The sequence below is a fragment of the Hyperolius riggenbachi genome, chromosome 2, assembly GCF_040937935.1.
Source record: "Hyperolius riggenbachi isolate aHypRig1 chromosome 2, aHypRig1.pri, whole genome shotgun sequence".
Classification (NCBI taxonomy): Eukaryota; Metazoa; Chordata; class Amphibia; order Anura; family Hyperoliidae; genus Hyperolius; species Hyperolius riggenbachi.
Genome location: NC_090647.1, coordinates 480,571,124 through 480,582,660, shown reverse-complemented (window position 1 = coordinate 480,582,660; position 11,537 = coordinate 480,571,124).

Here is an 11,537-nt window from a genome sequence, read left to right as displayed (position 1 = left end):
GGTATCGCCTTTTTTGAGAAATAATTGTGGCCTGGTATCTTCCACTGCGGTGTCCCAATCGCCACAAGTTTTCGGAAGGCCTCAGAGTCCACCAGCTGGTATGGTAACAGCTGGCGAGCTAACAGTTCCGCCAAGCCAGCTGTCAGATGCCGGGCAAGGGGGTGACTGGCAGACATTGGCTTCTTCCGCTCAAAGATTTCCTTCACAGACACCTGGCTGCTGCTGTGGGCAGAGGAGCAGGAACCGTTCAAGGTGAGAGGCAGAGTGGAGGAGGGTGGCTGTGAAGGTGCAAGAGAGAAAGCGGCTGAAGTTAATGCACCTGAAGGAGGAAGAGGAGAAGGAGGGTGGATTTGCTTTTGTGTGCTGCTTTTGTTCAGGTGGTCTTCCCATTGCAGTTTGTGCTTTTTCGTCATGTGCCTTCGTAAGGCAGTTGTGCCTACGCGGGTCTTGGCCTTTCAATGGCTCAATTTTTGGTGGCAGAGAGTACAGATGGCATTGCTCTAATCTGAGGCAGACACACACAAAAATTTCCACACCGCTGAGCCCTGGGGTGATGGCACTATGGTGGCGTCAGCAGCTGACGTTAAAGGGCATGTTGGCTGGCTGTCCATAGGTGGCGATACATGCCGCCGGACACTGCCACAAGCTGTTTCTGACAATGAGCTCCCCCTGCTTCTTTCAGCAACTCGTCTCCTCCTACTCCTCTCTGACTCCCCCTCTAAACTGTTCCCCTGGTCATCTCCTCTATTGGGAACCCACGTGACATCCATGGCAGTAGCATCATAATCATCATCATAATCATCCTCCACAGCTTTGCTTGTATCAGACACCTCATAAACTGCACCAACAGCAGGTACTTCATCATCCTCCTCACACCTTACGTCCAAAGTGACGCCTAACTCAGACATATGAGGTGCTGTAACTTGCTTAGCGCCTTCATCTTGTTGTAACAATAATGGCTGTGAATCAGTTAATTCCCCACCAAATAACTCCTGCAAAGTGTCAAATGGAGTGGATGTGGTGCTTGTAGTAGCGCTGGTGGCTGCGGAAGATGAGGTGTTCTGTGTTAAATAGTCAACTACATCCTGACAATCTTGGGAGTTGATGGCACGCACCTTCTTCTGAGCACTGTAGAAATCACGTCAGCACGACCTCAAACAGACCTGCCGGGTGGCCTTCCTCTGGCTCTGCCTGTTGTTTTGTCCATATTGGGGGGGATGAAGTGAAAGGTATGCACTGACTTGACTAATACAATGTGCAGCCACACAGGTGCAGTGAAAGGTATGCAGTGACTGGTATTACAATACAATGCGCAGCTGTCACACAGGTGCAGTTAACAAGTATGCACAGACTGGTATATGAAACAGCGTGCGGTCACACAGGTGCTGTGAACAGGTATGCACGGACTGGTATTACAAATGTGCAGCTGTCACACACACAGGTACCGTGAACAGGTATGCAGTGACTGGTATATAACACTGTGTGCTGTCACGCAGGTGCAGTGAACGTGAACAGGTATGCAGTGACTGGTATCAATACAATGTGCAGCTGTCACACACACAGGTACCGTGAACAGGTATGCAGTGACTGGTATATAAAACTGTGTGCTGTCACGCAGGTGCAGTGAACAGGTATGCAGTGACTGATATATAAAACTGCGTGCTGTCACGCAGGTGCTGTGAACAGGTATGCAGTGACTGCTATATAACACTGCGTGCTGTCACGCAGGTGCAGTGAACGTGAACAGGTATGCAGTGACTGGTATCAATACAATGTGCAGCTGTCACACACACAGGTACCATGAACAGGTATGCAGTGACTGGTATATAAAACTGCGTGCTGTCACGCAGGTGCAGTAAACAGGTATGCAGTGACTGTTATCAATACAATGTGCACCTGTCACACACACAGGTACCATGAACAGGTATGCAGTGACTGGTATATAACACTGTGTGCTGTCACGCAGGTGCAGTGAATGTGAACAGGTATGCAGTGACTGGTATCAATACAATATGCAGCTGTCACATACACAGGTGCAGTGAACAGGTATGCAGGGACTGGTATATAACACTGCGTGCTGTCACGCAGGTGCAGTGAACGTGACTGGTATGGATACAATGTGCAGCTGTCACACACACACAGGTACACTGAACAGGTATGCAGTGACTGGTAGTGGTATATAAAACTGCGTGCTGCCTGTCACGCAGGTGGAGTGAACATGAACAGGTATGCACGGACTGGTATTACAAATGTGCCATATTGCAAGAAAGGAGATGGTCTGGCACTGTAGCTTTTTAATATATATCAGCAGGCATACATGAGTGAAAACAATGGTGTAGCATCAAGTGGCATAATAGTGCACTGTATCACAAGTACTTATCGTGCTGCTGCTGAGGTGAGGGAGGGACGTCTGTGGGCGCCAGTGGGTGCACGGCCTTTTCTTTGGCATTGAGCACCAGGTATGTCGATCGCAGGCGAAGATACTTCCCCTGAGGAGATCGATACCGCAGATGAAGCTGTAAACGTTCAAGGTGACCACGTCACAGCAGGGAGGTCGGACCTATCTGGTCTTGAGCACGTAGCCCCTGCTGAGGATACACGTTTAATCTGCAAATACTTGCTACATCTCATCCTCGGGTTACCCTGAGTGCCTGCCTAACCTTTCCTTTACAGATTACAAATGTGCAGCTGTCACACACAGGTGCAGTGAAAAGGTAGGCACTGAATGTGCTGGGCCTAGCACAGTATAGCAATTAACAAGGGCCAGCTGCGACTGACAGGGCTGTATATGCAAGTGTCAGTGGGCCACACACAAAAAAAAAAAAACAGATCACACATTAGCTCTCAAAAGAGCTGTGTTGGGGTGCTTTTTAGCAATAAGTATTAGCAAGAAGCTAACAAGCCTAACAACAGCCTAACTAAGCTTTCCCTAATCACTGCAGCAATTCTCTCCCTTCTCTCACTAACTACGCATCACACAGTGAGATCATGGCCGACGCAGCTGCCTTTTATACGGGGGGGGGGGGGGGGGGGGCTGATTGGCTACGATATGTCTGCTGACTGTGATGTAGAGGGTCAAAGTTTAGCCCAATGATGTAGTATAGGGGGCAGGTCGAACGCGCATAACATTTTGCGTTCGATTGCGAACACGACCAGCGATGTTCGCGTGAATAAGTTCGTAGAAGCTACGTCCAGGAGGCCATGTGCGCTCCTGCGGCCGATCGCGCGCGTGCACGCGTGCTCCCGGCCGCGGATTGTTAGCCCAGGAATCAATCAATCGGGACATGGTACCCGATGATTGATTCCTCTCCCCTGCAGAAAAAGCGACTGCTTCTCTCGGAAAGCCTCGCCTTTTCTGCCTCTTGCGTCCCCCTACGTACCTCTAAGCGTACATGTTACGCTTAGAGTGACGTCATGTAAACAAACTCATGGCTGCCATCTTGTGGCCAAAAAGTAAAACTACATCTAAATGTAAAAAAAAAAAAACATATATGTTTACATAAAAAAATACTATTTACATCCCACCCTCCCAAAAATACCCACATAAAATGTTTAATAAAAAAAAAACAACAAAACATTACAATAAAAAAACAACAACACGTAAATATTTACCTAAGGGTCTAAACTTTTTAAATATCAATGTAAAGTTGAAATATTTCTTTTTTTTTTTTAATTATAAGCTTGTAAATAGTGATGGATGCAAAACGGAAAAAAATGCACTTTTTTATCCAAATAAAATATTGTCGCCATACATTGTGATTGGAACATAATTGAAATGGTGTAATAACCAGGACAAATGGGCAAATACAATACATGGGTTTTAATTATGGAGGCATGTATTATTTTAAAACTATAATGGCCGAAAACTGAGAAATAATGAATTTTTTCCATTTTTTTTCTTATTCTTCCTGTTAAAATGCATTTACAGTAAAGTGGTTCTTAGCAAAATGTACCCCCCCCCCCCAAAGAAAGCCTAATTGGTGGCGGAAAAAACAAGATATAGATCAGTTAATTGTGATAAGTAGTGATAAAGTTATAGGCTAATGAATGGGAGGTGAACATTGCTCGGATGCATAAAGTGAAAACTACGGAGGGCTGAAGTGGTTAAGAAGGCGAAATTATATTTAGCATTGCTTCTTTAGCAAGAGGGCTTTTTAGTCCTTTTAGCCCTTTATACTCTCCAAGTGTTTCTGGGTCACCATGAGCTATCTAGGTGCATATATGCAAAAAGGGGGCCCGGGAAATTTTGACGCATAATAAAGCTTCTAGTAAAATATCACAATTCTTACAATATTCCACTACTGCGTGCCCTTCTTCTCACTCTAACCCTCCCTCTATCAACCCCTAACACTAACATATCACTATCTAAGCCTTACACTAACTTCCCCTTAGGTACTTTTAATTAAGGATTGCCCTGCCGAGGAGAACTCATGGAGAAGCATGTGATCATTTTGATCAACTGACAGATTTGTAAGGTTCTGATTTGCTGGTCATGTTAATGTGTTACACCAGGAAGTCATCACAGCAAATCAGAACTTTACGAATCCATCAGCTGATCAAACTGATCACATGCTTCTTCGGGAATTCTCCTAGGCAGGGCCATCCCTTCTAACGCTAACCTACCTACCATCTACACACTGTAACGATCGGTGTAACACAGAAAGGATCTGATTATCGGTGATCTGCAGTATCACCGAGAATACAGATATATACCCGATAATTGATGATCTGCAGTATCACCGATAATCAGATATAACTCTAACCTCTGGACACCTGAGTAATATGAGTGTTTGGTGCAACAGTAATACTTTGAGGAGAGCACCCGTATAGAGGGTGCAAGGCAGTAGAGATACTGCCCAAAGAACAGGCTCCTTCCAAAAGCCTGAGGCTCCCCAAGGGGAGAAGTCAGGCTGAGAATGGGAAGGACCAGAGTGTGAGTGGCACTGACAGATCTGTGAACTATCTCTAAACAGAGGAGATAGTTCTAGCGGTCGGACAAGCCAGGTCGGCAACAGACATACAGATAGATACAGAGGAAAGAGACTGATTCAGAATCCTAAGGCAAGCAAGGTTTGGCAACGGAGTATCAGATCAGGAGACAGGCCTTGGGGGTGGCAGCTCCAAGGGTTTGGCTGCGCTCACATATGGTGTTAGATGCTGGTTCTGGTGCCCCGGGCAGTGAGAGTTCCCGGGGCCCCAGGCTGGCTCATGCACCATTGTTTTTAATTTTATTGTAGTATCCCATGCAGTTTAGTTAGGAGGGGGGCAGATGAGAGGGAATATCCTGCACGCTGGTGCCCCCTGCTGGTCATATAGCCATTGTCTATATGCAACTGAAGCCCTCTCCAACTGACTGGCTGACTTGCTCAGCTTCTGCTTGATTAATCACTGCAAGCTAGGTGTATTATATGTGTGCATTTCTCATTGGCTTATAAGCAGCCTGCAGGCTTTATAAAGCAGCAGAGAACTGTTTGGGAGTGAGTTTCTCTATTTGTGTGTTTGGTAAGTTTTAGAGCAGTAGGAGACAGGCCTTGGGGGTGGCAGCTCCAAGGGTTTGGCTGCGCTCACATATGGTGTTAGATGCTGGTTCTGGGGCCCCGGGCAGTGAGAGTTCCCGGGGCCCCAGGCTGGCTCATGCACCATTGTTTTTAATTTTATTGTAGTATCCCATGCAGTTTAGTTAGGAGGGGGGCAGATGAGAGGGAATATCCTGCACGCTGGTGCCCCCTGCTGGTCATATAGCCATTGTCTATATGCAACTGAAGCCCTCTCCAACTGACTGGCTGACTTGCTCAGCTTCTGCTTGATTAATCACTGCAAGCTAGGTGTATTATATGTGTGCATTTCTCATTGGCTTATAAGCAGCCTGCAGGCTTTATAAAGCAGCAGAGAACTGTTTGGGAGTGAGTTTCTCCATTTGTGTGTTTGGTATAGCGAAGTACCAAATCAGAGATCAGAAGAGAGGTCAGGAAAGCAGAAGGTCATAACAAATAATCAACAATGTCTAGTCTTTAGGTGTGAGCTCCTTGATCATCAACACCCTGGAACTAGTCTGACGTATAACAGGTTGGTAAAGCTAATTCCTAGTCTTGGGTGTGAGCTCCGTAGTCATCAACACCCTGGAACTAGTCTGAATATAACACAGATAATACACAGTATTCCTAGTCTTGGGTGTGAGCTCCGTAGTCATCGACACCCTGGAACTAGTCTGAATAATAACACAGGTAATACACAGTATTCCTAGTCTTGGGTGTGAGCTCCGTAGTCATCAACACCCTGGAACTAGTCTGAATAATAACACAGATAATACACAGTATTCCTAGTCTTGGGTGTGAGCTCCGTAGTCATCAACACCCTGGAACTAGTCTGGAGAATAACACAGATTCTGACAAAAAGGTCTGAGTGCTACCACGTAGTGATCGCAATGGCAGACACCAGAGAAATGACCAGCACCCAGTATATATACCAAAGCACTCTCCAGCGCCTCCCCTAAGTGCTGGACCAATGGGAACTGATAGAATTGTCAGCTGACCAGCTTGGTCAGCTGACACCCTTCTGGCTGTCATAAAAGCTCTGCCTCTCAGCGCGCGCGCGCGCGTCCTTCTGACCTGTGTGGACTATCAGTCCCAGCCACACCAGACATGTGTTGTAATGCATCCACAGTGCTGGACGCGGAACCAGCCGCACCGCTATCAGAGCATGCGGCGGTTTCTCCGCGTTCAGCCATACTGACAGATGTAGGCTTATGCGTGCAAACCGCCGCGTTAGACGCGCAATCAGCCGCCTTGCTCTGAGCACCTGCGGCGGCTTTTCCACGTTTTCTCACACACACTTTCCCAATAACTTACCATCCTGACACCCTCTCCACCGCAGTCTCTGATGTCCTCTATTGCAGTAACTATTGTGGTCTATGCTGCCAGCACCCATGTTTCCCAGCCTGATCTGGGTACTCTGAAATAAAAATAAGATAACTGTACAATTGTAACCTCAGTTTTGATCGTAATAGATACATGGAGGCTGGCTGCCGCTATAGCACTAGAGCTATAGAATGCGCCCCCCGCAAGGGTAATAAGGGGATCCAGCGATCGCTGGACCCCAAATTACTTCTCCTTCCGAGTTGATACAACTGTGGGGGAATAGTATGTAACGTTGCCGGGAATTTGAGTGGTAGCAGGGTGAGCTGTCATTCCACTCACCCTGCGCCCAGCTCACTGGTGGTGTATCAATACATGCATCGTCTATCTTCTGACAAGTATATGTGAAATTAAGTCTGAATGGATTTAACCTCCTGGGCGATAATCCTGAGCTCAGCTCGGGCTATACCACCGCGGAGGATTTCTCAGGCCCTGCTGGGCCGATTTGCATTTTTTTTCCGTTACATGCAGCTAGCACTTTGCTAGCTGCATGTAACATCCGCTCGCTGCCGATCCGCCGATCCCCGCCGCGTTATAGGCCCCCCCCCCCGCCGAGACCCCGTGCGCAGCCTGGCCAATCAGTGGCAGGCAGCGCTGAGGGGTGGATCGGGACTCCCTTTGACGTCACCACGTCGATGACATCATCGCGATTTTCGCCATGGCGACGGGGGAAGCCAATCAGGAAATCCATTCTGAACGAGATTTCGTGTTTGCTCTGATCGCCGGAGGCGATTGGAAGGGGTGGGGGGATGCCGCTGCACAGCGGGTATCATGTAGCTAGCGCTAGGCTAGCTACATGATTAGATTTGAAAAAAAAAACATTAAAAAAGTGCTGCCCCGCCCCCCTGGCAATGTTATTGTATCGCCCAGGAGGTTAATCACACTCAAGGATTTATTTAACTTTTACTTTCCTGTAGAACAAGATCAGTATTTGTGTTATCTGCTAACAGCATCTTTGGTATGCAGCCAACCTAGGCAGTCTATATTTAGAGGCCATACATAACAGTGTGTTTGTATGTATGTATACAGAACATACATACATACATACAAACACACTGACCGGTGATGATCTTATTACGAGGTTCATCTGGAGAGTAAAGACTATTTTCAATTAATCAGTTAAAGGGGAACTGAAGAGAGAGGTATATGGAGGCTGTCATGTTTATTTCCTTTTAGACAATACCAGTTGCCTGGCAGCCCTGCTGATCCTCTGCCTCTAATACTATTAGCCATAGCCCCTGAACAAGCATTCAGCAGATCAGGTGTTTTAGTGGTTCAGACTTATAAGTCTGATCTGACAAGACTAGCTGCATGCTTGTTTCTGGTTTTAATCAGAAACTACTGCAGAGAAATAGACCAGCAGGGCTGCCAGGCAACTGGTATTGATTAAAAGGAAATAAACATGACAGCCTCCATATACCTCTCTCTTCAGTTCCCCTTTAAGGAAACATTTTATTCGAGACATACTGGGCCTAATCCAATTCACTTTTTCTCCTAAGTTTTCTCCTAGGTCAGGTGTACCCAAACTTTTTAGGCCATATCACCATTCTTGAGAGTGCTAAGGGGCCGAACTAGCATAATTAAACACAATTTTTGCTGATTGCCATTAGGTACATATACCCATATACCGTGTGCAGTTAGCATGTCCCATTCAGTATGCAGGCATAGTGCTGCTGGCACAGTGGCAGCTGCTAATCAGTGGCTGTTACTGCTGCTGGCACAGTGGCTGTTACTGCTGATGGCATAGTGGCAGCTGCTAATCAGTGGCTGTTACTGCTGCTGGCACAGTGGCTGTTACTGCTGATGGCATAGTGGCAGCTGCTAATCAGTGGCTGTTACTGCTGCTGGCACAGTGGCTGTTACTGCTGATGGCATAGTGGCAGCTGCTAATTAGTGGCTGTTATGGTTGTTGGCACAGTGGCAACTGCTGATTAGTGGCTGTTACTGCTGCTGGCACAATGGCAGCTGCTATTTAGTGGCAGTTATTGCTGCTGGCACAGGGGTAGCTTCTAATCAGTAGCTGTTATTGCTGCTGGCATAGTGGCGGCTGCTAATCAGTGGCAGTTATTGCTGCTGGCACAGTGGCGGCTGATCAGTGGCTGCTGATCAGTGGCTGTTACTGCTGCTGGCACAGTGGTAGCTGCTAATCAGTAGCTGTTATTGCAGCTGGCATATTGGCGGCTGCTAATCAGTGGCAGTTATTGCTGCTGGCACAGTGGCAGCTGCTGATCAGTGGCAGTTATTGCTGCTGGCACAGTGGCAGCTGCTAATTAGTGGCAGTTATTGCTGCTGGCACAGTGGTAGCTGCTAATCAGTGGCTGTTACTGCTGCTGGCACAGTGATAGCTGCAAATCAGTGGCTGTTACTGCTACTGTCATAGTGGTGGCTGCTAATCAGTGACTGTTTCTGCTGCTGGCATAGTGGTAGCTGCTGATCAGTTGCAGTTATTGCTACTGGCACAGTGGCGGCTGCTAATCAGTGGCTGTTACTGCTGCTGGCACAGTAGTAGCTGCTAATCGGTGGCTGTTACAGCTGCTGGCACAGTGGTGGTTGCTAATCAGTGGCTGGTTCTGCTACATTGGTGGCTGATAACCTACAGGTGAGCAAGCGGGGAGGCGTAATGGCGATACAAAGTGGCCCCTGCATGCGGCACCACAGCTATGGCCTGCATGAAATTAACTACTTTAGTGAGCTTCAGGGCCACCAGAAAAGGCTTGGTGAGACGCATTTGGCCCCCAGGATGGACTTTGGACACGCCTATACTTGGTGATATTTTCATATCTTATTAATAAAATGCATTTTGAGCCACCAGCAAGCAAGAAAATACTAAAAAAAAAAATTTGACAACACACACTCTCTCTCTGTATATATTACCAGGGATGGTTGGTAATGCCGATTTCTGTTTCCAGGGAAATTCCGATTTCCACCAATGCCGAGTCTGCCAACTACTGATTCCACAGATTTTCGATTTCTGTTTTCCAATTTCCGAGTAGTCTTTTTTTTTTTTTTTTTTGCTTTGGTCAATTTTTGCATTCTCTAATCTGCCGAATACTTCCAAGATGACTCAGCATCCTCTGATTGGTCCAATGCTTCCGAGTTCTTTGATTGGGCTAAAATGACAGTTGCAGAATCGCAGTGTTTCTACAAAAATCTTATTTTCTGGTTTCCGATCGGAAATGCAGAAGTGTCATTTCCACGGAATCTGAATGAGCATCCCTATATACAACCACATTTTTACTGCTATGCAATTACTGTATAGTAGTGTAATGATATGTTCACATCGGCACATTAGAAGTGCAGGGCTACAGATCGGGCATAACGTGATGCATGCAGTGAGTTAGTATGCTTGAGTGCCACGTGTTATCAGTGGCACTCAAGCATACTTTGTACGTACTGTATGCTTCACACCGCAATCCTAACGTGCAATGCGAATTCTCTTCCCAATTTCGACCATTTTTAGTGGGAATGCAATGCAACTGCCCACGGTGAATGTAGCCTTATTGTCATTTAAAGGATACCAGAGCCGATCATTGAACTAAAAACGGGGGGAGCAGGCATGTACTAGGTGCCGTCTGGATGCCCACCACTCCCCCGTCCCCCTCATTTATACAGCAATTCCTCCTGGAAACTGAGTCCAGGTTGCCAGAGTCGGCCAGTAGTGTGCATGTGCGCACGACTGCATAATGACATGTGCACGCACAGAGCACTCCTGGTCACGCACGCCTGTGCACTACTGCCCCGACTCCGGCGACCTGGACTCAGCTGTGTGGAGGAATTGCGGTATGAATGAGGGGGACAGAGGAGAACAGTGGAGTGGTGGGCATCTGGACTGAACCTAGTATATGACTGCTTCCTCCCGTTTTCAGTTAAATGTTCTGCTCTGGTATCCTTTAAAGGGAAGGTTCACGGTGGCTGTTAAAAAAATAAAAATGCCCATCCACTTACCTGGGGCTTCCTCCAGCCCGTGGCAGCCAGGACGTGCCCTCGGTGCCGCTCCGCAGGCTCCCGGTCCCCTCCGGTGGCCGACCCGACCTGGCCAGGCCGGGCTCTTCTGCGTTTCAAAATGCGCCTCACGGGGGCGCGCTGACGTCATCGGACGTCCTCCGGGCTGTACTGCGCATTTTGAAACGCAGAAGAGCCCGACCTGGCAGCCGGCCTGGCCAGGTCGGGTCGGAGGGGACCGGGAGCCTGCGGAGCGGCGCCGAGGGCACGTCCTGGCTGCCACAGGCTGGAGGAAGCCCCAGGTAAGTGGATGGGCATTTTTTTAACAGCCACCGTGAACCTTCCCTTTAAGAGATGCTCTGACCCAACCATTTAGCAATTACAATTGCTTCCTTGTCGAAATTATTTAAATCCTTATGCATGTTTATTTAAATATACTGTACTAGCAGACCCAAGCCCGTTTAAAAACGGGCTCTAGGGTCTGTTTTTTTTCGCCGCCCGCCGCATGTACTGCGCACGTGCGCACCCACCACGCGCACACCCGGCCGCCCGCCTGGCTCCCTGGCCCCGTCCTCCTGTCTCTGTGAGGCTGGGTCCATGCTGCGCACATGCGCAGTAGCAAAAAGCACAGACCCAGCTACACAGAAACCGCACACGCAGGGACACATGGGTTTTATTTTT